Source organism: Choristoneura fumiferana, chromosome 17 (genome assembly GCF_025370935.1).
Source record: "Choristoneura fumiferana chromosome 17, NRCan_CFum_1, whole genome shotgun sequence".
Classification (NCBI taxonomy): Eukaryota; Metazoa; Arthropoda; class Insecta; order Lepidoptera; family Tortricidae; genus Choristoneura; species Choristoneura fumiferana.
In genome coordinates this window covers 19,298,819-19,312,479 of record NC_133488.1, presented here as the reverse complement: position 1 = coordinate 19,312,479, position 13,661 = coordinate 19,298,819, and the positions used below count along the sequence as shown (strand labels likewise).

The window sequence follows — 13,661 nt, the reverse complement described above, 5'->3', positions numbered from 1 at the left end:
CCTCTTTTACCATTTTATACTGTTCGATGTTATTTTTTTATTCTTTCCATCTAATGTATATTTATGTGTATCAAATATGTGTAAATAAATGTTTCTCTCTCTCTCTCTCTCTCTCTCTCTCTCTCTTTTTGCGTCGGGGGTTAAAATAGAACCTCGTTTAAAGTATCTCGTGGTCAATAAATTAAAATTAGTGTTAAAGATCCCGTGTAATACATGTTGTTGAACTGTGGACTATTGGTCAACTTCCCACGGCACCAAAACGTTGATTTCAAGAGCAAATGCAGGAGTTACTAGTCCCTCCCATATATGAAGAATTCCCTCGATCTTAGGATCCAATAATCAGATCCTGAGTTGTTAAGTGGGATCTAATTGGAAGTATATTCCCATTTCAGCGGAAAAAAAAAGTTTAAAATCGATTCACATCGTACACTATGCGTTGTACAGTCACCAGCACCAATATCTTGATCATTGCTTGCTTGCATCAGAAATGATGCAGTTACAGATACAAATCATTACCCCTGTGTGCAGGGTAAAAAAATCGCTGTAGATAGGTGTACAGACCACTTTAGTTTCTTTTTTCTTTGAAATAGGTTAAAAAAAGGCTACGGGACACGGTGACAGCTAAAAATGTTTGTCATGGCGCGTAAACAAAGAATTAAGTGCCGCGGGGGTGGGTGGTTGGACGCAATCTGCGGATTTAGGTCGTTGGATAACAATCTATTTGTGTCCTATATACACCTACAAGCATGCTATTGTGATTCTATGTTTAAAGCCGGCATTTAAAGTTAGATATAGATAGTTACTTAAGTAAGTTGAATGTCATGGATAAGTAAACTGAATGATTTTTATAGACCATTAGAAGGCGCTTATCAAATTAAATATTTTTTATTAACCCCTGACGCAAAAAGAGGCGTGTTATAAGTTTGACCGCTGTGTGTCTCTCTGTCTGTGGCACCGTAGCTCTTAAACGGGTGAACCGTGAAAAGTGCCCGTCGAACCCATAAATTAGTCCTTCCTGAACCCATACTAGAAATCTACAAAAACAGCCCGTATTATAGATCAATTAACATTTACAATAAATTGCCTTTTAATACAAAAAATATCAAAAATAATACTTTATTTATAGCTAAGTTAAAAACAGACCTTTTACAAAAATTATTATATATTAAAATTATTATTCTATCACAGACTTTTTAAATGAATAAAAATATAGATATTTTATTTGTTTGTTTAGAAATAAATTTGTTGTGATATTATATTAAATTAATACACATTTAGGTAGAAACAAATTATTATCGTGCCATACCTAATACATAATTTAACTTTGTGCAATTTCAATAATAGTTTTTTTTTTAAGTCTAGTATTTTTTAAGTAGTTTTTAGGCAGGGCTTTTAGTTGTGTAATAGAATTAGATTATAATTTCATACATAAAAATTGTGGCTATACCCTACCAGGGTGCATAATTTCTGTAAACGTACTAGTATTTATAAGTCTTATGTTTTTGCCAAATAAATGAATACTGAAAAAAAAAACCGATTTGAATGCAGTTTTCTTTATTTGAAAGCAGGGTTTTTAGCGATGGTTCTTAGACATGTTTCATCAAAATCGGTTCAGACGTTTTTGAGATATTGAACTTCAAAGTGACAAAGTCGGGTGTTTTACAACTTTTCGTTGGTTAGGTTATTAAGACGGCATTTCAGTACCTGGTCGGGCTCTTGGGCGCCAAATTTCATGTCTCTAAAGATGGAAATTCAAATTCAAATTCAAAATTCAAAATTCAAATGATTTATTCAGTAAATAGGCCGCAATGGGCACTTTTACACGTCATTTTTTTAAACTACCAGCGCTTTCGGAAAGACCATCATTGCCAAGAAGAATGCGCCGCAAGAAACTTGTCAGAAAGTCATTTTTTCATAATAATATAATTACAAATAAAATACTTAAAAACAATATTATACAATTAAAGAAAAAAAAAACAAAAAATAATAATAATAAAAATACAGGGATGTATGGGGTCCCTTAGTTACAATACTAAACTAACTATATCTAAACTATATCTACGTTCAGTGGAAGTGTAGAATGCTTCCACCGTCATAAATTTTAAAATAATAATTTAGGAATTTTATCCCCATCTCGTGCAATATCGGGAAAAAGTAGCATGTGCTAGATATTGATATCCAGCTTTTTACTATTAAACACGCTATACAATGGCACATGCGTTTCCTAAAACTTGCCGGTCATTCGGGACCATTGACACCTATAAATAGGGGAAAGACCGTGCCCGGTCAGGACACACCCCTAACTCATGGATCAGGCATTAACAAACTACTAATGCGTTTATAATTGCAGGTGGCAATGATAAACGATGATCGCTATTATCTTCAATGATGACAAATGCCGGCTTTAGTTGTCCGAGAAGCTAGAAATAAGGGTCTATTGGAAATAGAAAATAGAAATAGAAATAGAAACGTTTATTCGCTAATTCGAAAATACATATTATAAGTAAGTACACAAAATAAAACAACTATAAAATAAATATTAACGACAGTATTTGCGAAATCGCGAAACGGTCTCAGCTCAGCATAGTGTTGGCCGTAGAGGCCAACGCTGGTCTTCCGCTGAGACCGCTTTATTGCATGCCTAAACAGGCGAAGCAAAGATATAAATGACGCTTTAAAACCAAAGTAATTATTTCTGAAGATAGCTCATCTTTCATCTATCTACGAGTATATAAACAAAAATGAATTAAGCAAATGTATGTTTTTGCATTACTGCAGAAAACCGCTGCACTAATTAGGTTAAGTAGGTATTTCTTTTTTATAGTTTGTTTGTTTGTTTATACTCTTTATTGTACAAAAAGGAAAAACAAAAAAATTACATAAATAAAAGTTGTCTTAAGTACAAAGGCGGACTTATCCCTGCAGGGATCTCTGCCAGTCAACCTTTGAGTGGTAGAGGAGCAATCCAAAAAAACAGGATCGACAAATAGAGCAAAACATTTGAATAAATATAAATGCATATATAAACCTCAAATACCTAACTATCTACAATAAATATATAACACATATATAAAACATTAATATATTTATAACTAAATATAAAATAAAATACATAAATACACACATTTACATACAATACATAAATAATACAAGTATAAAGGATAATTACTTACTAAATAATCAAGGAACTAGTGTGAGCCACATCTTCTTCAATGTATAGTGTTTGCAGACGGAGTATAAAATAAAGACTAGAAAGTGACAGACGATTTCAAATAAAATAAATGTAATATATAAATTCTCGTGTCACAGTGTTTGTGACCAAACTCCTCCGAAACGGCTTGACTGATTTGTGTGTTTTTTTTTGTGTATATTCGGTAGGTAGGTCTAAGAATAGGACGTAAAACTATTTTTCATATTTCTACGCGGACGGAGCCGCGGGCAACAGCTAGTAAAGATTATAAGAAAATTCGCCGCATCCGTTCATAGGTCGATTCACTTACCGGCCACTTATAGGTCAAAAACATCTGATACGCTCCAAGGACTAAGAATTGAGTTATGTACATTAGATACACTTTCGAGTGTTTTTGTTCTATTTCTATCAGATATTGTTGTCGGAAACTATATAAACAAGAGTGAGTGTACCTGTTTGTTTGCAAGCCGTGGTGGCCTAGTGGTTTGACCTATCACCTCTCAAGCAGAGGGTCGTGGGTTCAAACCCCGGCTCGCACCTCTGAGTTTTTTTAAAATTCATGTGCGGAATTACATTTGAAATTTACAACGAGCTTTGCGTTGAAGGAAAACATCGTGAGGAAACCTGCACAAACCTGCGAAGCAAGTCAATGGTGCGTGTGAAGTTCCCAATCCGCACTGGGCCCGCGTGGGAACTGTGGCCCAAGCCCTCTTGTTCTGAGAGGAGGCCTGTGCCCAGCAGTGGGACGTATATGGCTGGGAGATGAGTGTACCTATTGGTTATAATGTATGTTACGTCTCCGTCGCTTCTCTCAGGGGCATGGTGCACAAAACTACCACAAACAAGTTCTAATTAGTTATGTTAATATATGTTCGTCATAAACCAGGCACTAATTCTGGAGTCATAATTAAATTCGTGACTGCGTCGCAGTAACATTAGCTAAGCTAAGTTGGGGATTCGTGTAGGGTTTCCATCTGTACTGATTTGTTCGGACGATTCCGGAGGGTTTCGACGCATATGACTGTAAACGCAAAAGGCCAATACATTAAATTGTTAGTTAATCGCTATTCATCTCTATTCTGTTTTTGTCTCACTTATTAATTCTTTCAGATTTTGCCTTGTGCAGTTTCAATCTGGGGTTCGCGAAATGTCGTTTTTCAGAATAGGTCGCATTTACTTTAAAATATGCAATTAAGTCGGATGACGTATAGATTGTTGAATATTTCTATAACAGTTATATATTATAAGTCCAAGTAAGAATTAGTAGTAGTATGTATGTAGCGGCTACATACTAAACATTTGGCTACGTTGTAGCCAATTGAATATTCTTGCAACCTAAAAGAAAACGAGCGAAGAAAAAACATTCATAAGTACATAAATGCTGTAGCCATACCACCTACGTACACTGCAATTAAGATTATTTTTTTGCTACTTAATGCTGTGACTGAAATAACTGTATTTTTTAAAAAGAGGATCTTTTCTATTGTCCGGAATTTTCCGATTATCAGTATGGTAACCCCAGATCCAAAGGAACTTCGACTTTTACGAGTGTTCGGCAGTTTTGGAGTGAAACGAGCAAAAGGATTGGGAAAGATAAACGATGGAGCGTTATTTAGTTTCGTGGTCTTTGTTCAAATTAAAACGTTAATTAAGCTGACAGCTTGTAATGTGTTGGATTGGAAGTAATAAAAAAAATGTAATCGTTTTATCAAAACTCCTGTCATTTGAATTTCGTTATTATCTATTCAAGTACCTAATTAATAGTGTGAGTACATAACATACATCTTTATAGCGGTCCGAGGGTCACCGACGGTGCTGGCTGAAAATCAGCGCTGGGGTGTTTATTAACGCCTCAGCATTATGCTGAGCCAGTGTCCGATTAACAAACGCAATTACGCATAGGTACCTACCATCCTTCGTGTTGACCATTTGTACTTAATAATTTAGTGTTAAAAATCTATTTCCTTTCTTTCTTTATTTTATATCTAAAATATTTTCTTTTTAACTGGTTAGACAGTTTGACGTAAACCTGGTTGAGACTTGATAGTTCTATAAATTAATAAATAGAGCTTAACATTAAATTAAAATATCCAGCACGTGGCCGCAAAATACTTTTGAATTATTGCAGAGTATCCATCTAGATCCTCAGCAACAACAAAATTAATTTAATGATTTAGCTACGCACATGCCGTGTTACTAAATGTAGCCTGTATTATGTCCACTGCTGGGCAAACTCCGGTTATCGAGCAGCGCTCAGGTCGTGACTGTATGCCCATCCCTCGGATCCCATTCGGTTGATCCGTGCCCACGGTTGCATATGTTCTCAGCTTGGCGGTCTTAACATCTGTGATACGAGTTTTAAATAGAGCTTATACTGCGCTCCATTGCTCGTTGGCAAAAGCCTGGTCTTTTGAGCTTCAAATGACCAATCCAGAATACACATGTCGCGAGTTTGCGCTTAAGTGACAGAGGAAGTTTGCCCTTCATTAGCGTCTTCATGGCAGAAGCTCTTCCAGGCATTATCGATACGCCTATCGATTTCTCTTGACTGCCTGTTCTCGAAGGATGCTATCTGACCCAAGTAATATACTCGTCGACGTAGTGAATATCTTGCCATCTACCGTAACTCTACGTTTCACGCTGTTGGTCATTACCTGTGTTTTCGCTCTGTTCATTGTGAGTCCAACCTCAAGGCTCGCCGTGTCACTAATGTCGACACAATAACAAGAATCGTAACCAACTTTCGTTGATCTACGATTGTTAGAATAGACTTGATTGACGGAGGTCACCGAATGAATCCGGTGGATTGTACGTGGAATAATGACAGTCATTATGCGACCTTCGGACGTCAGCACTGATCTTCTGTAGCGGCGTATGCGCTGATGTTTACATGTTGTAAATTGACTATAATGTAGAGCACTGGTTAGTGGCTACTCACTACTCAGTACTCACCTGTTACCCGACTGCCGCCATATTTAAGAGGGTTTACAAGCTTATATTTGACACGCATATTCGCATATAATTTAAAAGGTAAAATATCGGCTAAGTGCGTGCCGGGCCCCGACTAAATAAATACTATATCTCTTTTTAGGGTTCCGTAGCCAAAATGTCAAAAACGGAACCCTTAGTAGATTGTAACTAAGGGACCCCATAGATTCCTGTATTATTATTATTTATTTATTTTTTGTATTATTTTCTTTAATTGTATAGTGTAGATTTTAAGCATTTTATTTGTAATTATTTTATTTTGAAAAAATGACTTTCTGCCAAGTTTCTTGCGGCGCATTCTTCTTGGCAATGATGGTCTTTCCGAAAGCGCTGGTAGTTTAAAAAATGACGTGTAAAAGTGCCCATTACGGCCTATTTACTGAATACTTAAATGATTTGAAATTTGAAATTTGAACTTATAGTTTCGCCATGTCTGTCTGTCCGTCCGCGACTTTGCTCAGGGACTATCAATGCTAGAAAGCTGTTATTTTGCAGGAATACATATGTAAACTATGCCGACAAAATGGTACAAAAAATATTGAAAAAAAAAAATTTTTTTTTAGAGTAACATCGACGTAAAGTGGAGGTGTTTTTTTTTTCTCATCGAACCTTGTAGTGTGGGGTATCGTATACAAACATATTTGACCGTTATCTAACCTCTGAAACCTAATAAAAAGATATCGACACACTATTAATAATAATAAAAAACAGGACTACTCTGTGACGTTTACCCTCACTATGTCTAATGGACTCTGCTCCTTTACCTCTTAGGAAAGTTAGAACGTTTTGTCCCGATGGAAAATTAGTAATTACGACTGTATTCGGCACCACTGGCTTAGGGCGCAGCCACACCGTGGCGTCGTACCTTGAAACGGTGCGGTAGGTACCGGAGTGCGGCACGTTATCGCGACGTGCAGATGCCCAGTCTAGACTTGCAAGAAAAATCGCATCGAAAAGTTGCATTACATTACGGCGCTCGATTGACCACTACCAACTCGCTGGCTTTACGGTCTGGAAATGTAATGAAACACGCACGACTTTTCTTGCAGGTTTTAACCGGGCTACACGGTGCCGAGTACTCGATACACCGAATGATTTGCATCTTATGGGCGTTTCACGTTACGCCGCCACGCCGTGGTGTGAAGTGGCCAGACCCTTACTTAGGGACACATATACGTACAAAATATAGAATCGAGACGGACGGTACTATAGCTATACCCATCAGAAGATTATGATGTGCTATCGTGATGATTTCAATTACTGTGAGAAGATTGTTGATTGTTGGCGGTTGGTCGATGCGAGGTGATAAGATGATATAACTGTTCCAAAGAATGGTCACCAAAGTGACAGAAAGACATAGAATGATAATTCTTATTAGATTAGCACCATTTAGAGGAAAGCGTTATTTATGGAATTTATTTATTTTAGGTTACACGTTTGTTTTTTATGAAATTTCATTATGATACTTACAAAAATGCTTTATTTTATTAACAAACTAGAGTTTACCCGTTAACTATTCGATCTGGTAGTTACAATTGAAATTCCGGGATTAAAAAAAAACCCCTGGGAATTCCCAAAATGTATCGTGGTCTTCATTGAGGTTGACAACTTTACTGTTCAAAATTTCAACTCTAAACCCAGCGCTTGAAATTTCAAGATTTTTATCCCTATCCAGTGGGAATATCGGGATTAAAAGTAGCCTATGTGTTATTCCAGAAGTCCAGCTACCTATATACCAAATTTCATGACTCTAAGCTCAGCGGTTGTTATTTCGAGATTTTATCCCTATCCCGTGGGAATATCGGGATAAAAAGTAGCCTATGTGTTATTCCAGATGTCCAGCTATCTACGTATCAAATTTCATAGTGGACAAGATGTGCTTCTTTTGTCATTAAAGTAGTCAGAACAAGAGAGAAGAATTTTCGCATAGGTATCCTTAAAGTAAACATGTTGTACGCAACGCAAAGCGATCTGTGTGATTGATAAATAAGCCTACAAGATTTCGAAATTCCTGATGGACTTATGGTTCTTTCATTGACTACAACAAAATAGCTGTCAAAATCTGGTATAAGTAGGCAAAATAATAAAAAATAAGAATAATTATATACAAATGCTTAAATACCCAAAGCAGGGTAAAGTGATTCTGAAGCAGCCCCGGCGAATATCCGCTAAGACGGGTCGTCAAATATTTGATTGTCTCGGTATTATACCCGCGTCCAATCATAAGTAAGAATAATACGTATATGATTTCGTCGAGATTATCTGGAAGACCTTGGTCCTCATTTGAGATTCAGCCTTCGGAAAATGACTTAACAATATTATTTGTATGGTATGATGAACTGATGAGGAGTCTGGCTAGTTTATAGAGAAGAACTTCAATAATACTATAAAAGAGTTGACCTAAACAAAAAGTGGAAATCGCCATCTCCAATGATTTTGATTTTTCAATAATTTTGAATTTCAATTTGCCATGATTCTATTCGTTTCGCTGACTCGTTTCTGCTATGCCAATCATTTCATATTTTTTAATCTCGGGCCACCCAGCTAGTTTAAGTTGGACCGAAATATGAAACTATAAGTGGATAATAATATTCGTAAAAAGCGTTCGTTCTGCATTATTTATATACAATGAGTTTTAGAAGCTCTAGTTGCTACCTCAATATTGTTCGCAAAGTTATCCAAAATAATCTTTTTATCTTTATTATATTATTTATTATATCAATAACGTATTATAAAATATCCACGAAATATGAATACTTACAGAATACAGCAGGGCTACTACGAAACTCGAAATTCGTATCGTACCGTCCCTCACGCTCTCGTATTAAATAGTATAAGTGTCAGAAGGACCGCACGACACGAACTTCGAGTTTCGTAGTAGCCTGCAGAAACATAACGAAGTCTATAGAACATCTTATATAAATTTTTTGTGCGCCAAAAACTATTTATATTAGATCCATTTTATTGGAATACGTGCGATCTGTGTCACGCGATCGTGTGAACCGGGCTTTATAGGAACCCCGGATTATTGCCCTAAGTGAGTACGCTTGCAAAAAAATAATTTAAACAACGCCGTAAAGAATTTTTATGGAGTTCTTTGATCAACGAACGTATAAGTTGAAATTTGCAGGCTAATGTGGGTTTAGGGTATGTTTACTTAACATTTCCATAACGTTAACATAACATAATCATACATAGAATAGTTAATGGAAAACGTTTGGTTGAAGATGTTAGCTTTTAAGTTGCGATCAAAAACAGCTCTCCTTTTTGCAAGCTTGCAACGTTCGTATATTTGTTACAAACTTTTATTTAGTTTGCCGTTTGTTTTTGGGTTTAATCTTGCAAGTAAATTTTGATTTACTTGCAGTGGTCGCATGGACGTGAAATTTGGCATTCCGCTGACAGTATTGTCAATAATGTAATAGTGAAATCTTGGTGGCCAGGATCGTCTCCGCTCCGCGGGACGGAACTCTTCAACGGTTAATATGGCATCGACTTGACACTTGGTACGAAAATATGTATTTTGGATGACAATGCCAGTACACTCAACAAAAAAGCTTACATTAAAAATTTAATTTTCAAAACAAGTTATAAACCTAAAACTTTTTGTCTTTCTTTTTTTACTGCTATAATAACAAGTACCTGTTCCAAGCAAAACTATTTGGAATAGAAATTCCTTGCCGCATATATTACGGCTTAACGACTCACGCCGCACGCAAGTCTGGCTTTGATTTCATTGACGTGAAAGGGTTCCATAAAGGTGTTCAGTGTACAGGGTGGCCCACGGCTATGCACATAGAAGGAAAACATCCTATACAACGTATCCACCCTCTAGACAAAGATGAATAGAACGTGTTGATTAGGGTATTGCAAACCTACCTATGTACAGTCCGGAACAGCCTGTATGTAAATACATCATAAAATACTTACCTATATATATTTATTCATCTAATCAAATAAATTTAGGTAGGTATATCAGAACATACCTGAGAAGAAACCCTACTCGGGATATCGGTTGCTGTTCGATTGCCGGTTTAAATTATTTTCAACCTTCGTTGACTTCTTTCATTGGCTTTTTTATTTAACTTTTTTTTCAGCAAAAATGTCTATCAACAAGATTTGAGATATCCCTCCATATAGTTTACAGGTGGGGCACCCTGTATAGCATGATATATCTGAGGGCATTAAAATGGCTACGTATGGCTGCATGCATAAAGCGGAAAACCAAAAGTATGAACGTATAGGGGAACGTATATTATGGAAAACGTAACCTGGTCGCGCGTTTAAGACTTTCACGGCACAGTTTTACAAATATATTTTTTATAAGATTGTAAAAATATAACTTTTGACTTGCTTTGACTAAATACAAAGGGTTTATTATGACCAACCTATAACATTGCTTTTCTGCTACCAAATCGCTTTTACAAACTAAACCCTAAGCGCCAATCGCACTTAGATCATGGTATGGATTATGATTGGTCCATTATAAAAGAGGTATATTTACCGAACCGATATATGTATGGAACTAGGGCTTGACTCTGGTCACCAGCACCAATATTAGACACAACAAAGCTTGTATAAATATCAGATACGACTGTATTTCTAGGGCCGGTAATACATGTTAGATATTTTTGAACGCTCCGCTTTGGCAGATTATTAATGCAGGTGACAGTACAAATAATATAGGTAGTAAACCGTTATATCATAGCGGTTGGAAGCCCTGGATGAACCTGGGTGGAGCGCATTCCTTAAAAACTTCTAAGAACGACAACACGATATTTTTGCTCGTCAGCGTGCACAGAATCATTTTGATTCTCCTGTGGTTCGAACGATCGATGGGCAAAGTTTTATCCATCAATATGACCTAAATTACCCTAAAATCAGGTTTACTGCATGATGTCGCTCGAAAATAGTACATTGTGTCTTAAGGGCGGTAAATAAGGTATTACGAACGAGAGTCTATTAGAAGCCCGAAGTTGAAGACTGAGGGCTTTAATGAGTCGATGTTCGTAATTCTAGTACCGCCCGTGTGGTCCTGCAGCAGGAGCGCGCGCACGGCGCAGCACCATCAGTACGGGCGATGACTCATTTACCGACCTTGGGCTTCATGACGAGAAAATTAGTACGGGCAATGACTCATGTAGAAACCACGGGTTTCATGACAAGCACATTATGGTCGAGGGTTTTATTTGGGGAGTTGCAACCAAGGCAGCCTGTATGTTACGACACTGTTTACGAACAAGTGTGATGAAAAATAACGAACGTGTGTGAAAGTTTACTTAAAATTGTTATCTTTTGAAAATTTATACAGCAGGAGCTTCTAGTAATTACGGCTCAACTTCATAATTAAAGCCTGGGCTAAAGAGGTCAACAGGGGTACCGTAGTGCAAAGTCGCACGCTACTAAACTAATAACCATTAGGTTGAATTCTCTGGTAAAAAATCTGACTGCTTTAAAGAAACTTTAAATAACATGAAACGGAAAAATAAGCACAATAGTCTACAACTCTGTTAAACGTTCAGCCGTTAGGGCTACACAGAGGAGCGAAGAGATGGACATTCACATCTATTGCAGCAACGTACAGTATCGAATCTGCAAATAACACGATTATAAACAAATCGAATACACGCTTGATAACATCCTTTTCCTTCCTTCCATCCAAATCCTTCGGGCAGCCGGGTAAAAAGCAGACCATTCAACAATAAAGTAAAATATCAGCTGCGGCCACAACGTTAACAAACCTCATTAAAATATATTCGAATTAGAACAGTATCAATATCAAACCTTTGCTATATCTACAAAATCCTGATATCTTGAACGTCCATTAATCCGAATCCGGGTCGAATTTAGAGACGTTCCTGCCTACTCGTTAGTCTATTTTCTCGATTAACAATCGCCGTGGGGCACAATTTAAATTGAGGGAGCTTTTATTGTTTTCATGTTCTCCCTTTCTGCGTTCGTCTTTTTAGGGTTCCGTAGTCAAAATGACAACGGTACCCTTATAGTTTCACCACGTCTGTCTGTCTGTCAGTTATTTTATTTAAATAGATGTTACGTATATCCGTGTAATATTAGAGCTTTCTAGCACTGAAGCCCCATTTACTCGTAGACCATTCAAGAACTTGGATACAAGTTGCATTACATCGCAGGCTATTGAGGGACAATGAATTCAGTTCAACACAATGTTTTAGATAGACTATCGCGGTCGTTACTAATTTTATGATATAAATTCGGGTTTTGTTCCGCGTACCTTGATTTTAGAGAAGCTCGATATTACGAAAAAAAGTGAGTGATTGAGTATTTTGCCGTGATTTTAAAACGAGTTCGAGTTGCAGTAGTAGTGTGCAACTTGTTAGGAAGAGGGTATCTACCCTCCGGTTACGTCCGATTTATTTTTCTGACTGACAGTTATACCAGCATACCCGCAATTCTCCAGTAGTCTCGTGATCATGGCGCATGCAAATGTGCCGAAATATCGAGCTTCTCTAAAATCAAGGTACGCGGAACAAAATCCGAATTTAAATCATAAAATAATTCAGTTGATCAAATAAATACCGCAATGTACCTAGTGAAACTTGCATGCAAGTTCTCGCATGGTCTAAATGGGTCTTAATAGTCTCTGAGCAAAGCCGTGGACGAACGGACAGACAGACATAATAAAGCCGAAAGCGAAACTATAAAGCCGGGTTCAGACTACTTAGCAAAAAAAATCATGCAAGTTGCAACACATTGCGAGGCCGGAAAGCAAACGAGTTCGATCGAGCGCCGCAATGTAATGCAACTAGCACGATTTTTCTTGCTAGTCTAAACTCGGCTTTAGGGTTCCATTTTTGCTATTTTGGCTACGGAACCCTAAAAACTGAGCTGTTATTCAATTTTGCACGGATGGCCAGCAAAAGCTAGATCGAATATAAGTCTGGGAGGAAAAGCAATAAGAAACTAACAAAGACCAATAGTTCAACGGTAAAGTCTGGACTCGGGAAGTTATTCTCGAGTTACGTACGGAAGGAATGATTAATGGAATGGAATATCCGAAGGGCGACTGCAGCCGAGAAGCTCAGAGCTATGCAGTCATGAATTTTAAAGAACCAGAGACCTTTTATAATTGATAAGCGCATCATGTCAAACCGGCCAACTGCGAGTCCGAATCGAGCACTGATGGTTCTGTATAAATTTAAAAGTCAGCAAACATTTCTCGTACCCACATTTTTCTATGAAATGTTATACTGATTGATTACTGATTTTCAGATACTTTACTTATGTTCTATTTCTTTAAGAGACTGAAAAAAAAACCGGAAATTTATAAAACTTCTCTCCTGGAAGCCCTAGGGTTGTATATTTTGATCAAGTGAACTCAGAAACTTTTTTTTAAGGTTGCAAGAAACCACAGCTCTGAGTGTTTCATATTCGCGATTCATACGCGTTCCTGCGGAAAAATCTTGACAGACAGATAACGAAGTGACAATACGGGATCTTTTGAAAT

General features: G+C 37.1%; 1 protein-coding gene across 1 annotated transcript in view; it reads right to left on the bottom strand.

Annotated features, from left to right (window-relative positions):
* Positions 1–13,661, bottom strand: part of LOC141436786 (protein turtle homolog A) — a 62,473-nt gene that overhangs the window by 21,851 nt on the left and 26,961 nt on the right. The gene's annotated exons all lie outside the window — the stretch shown is intronic.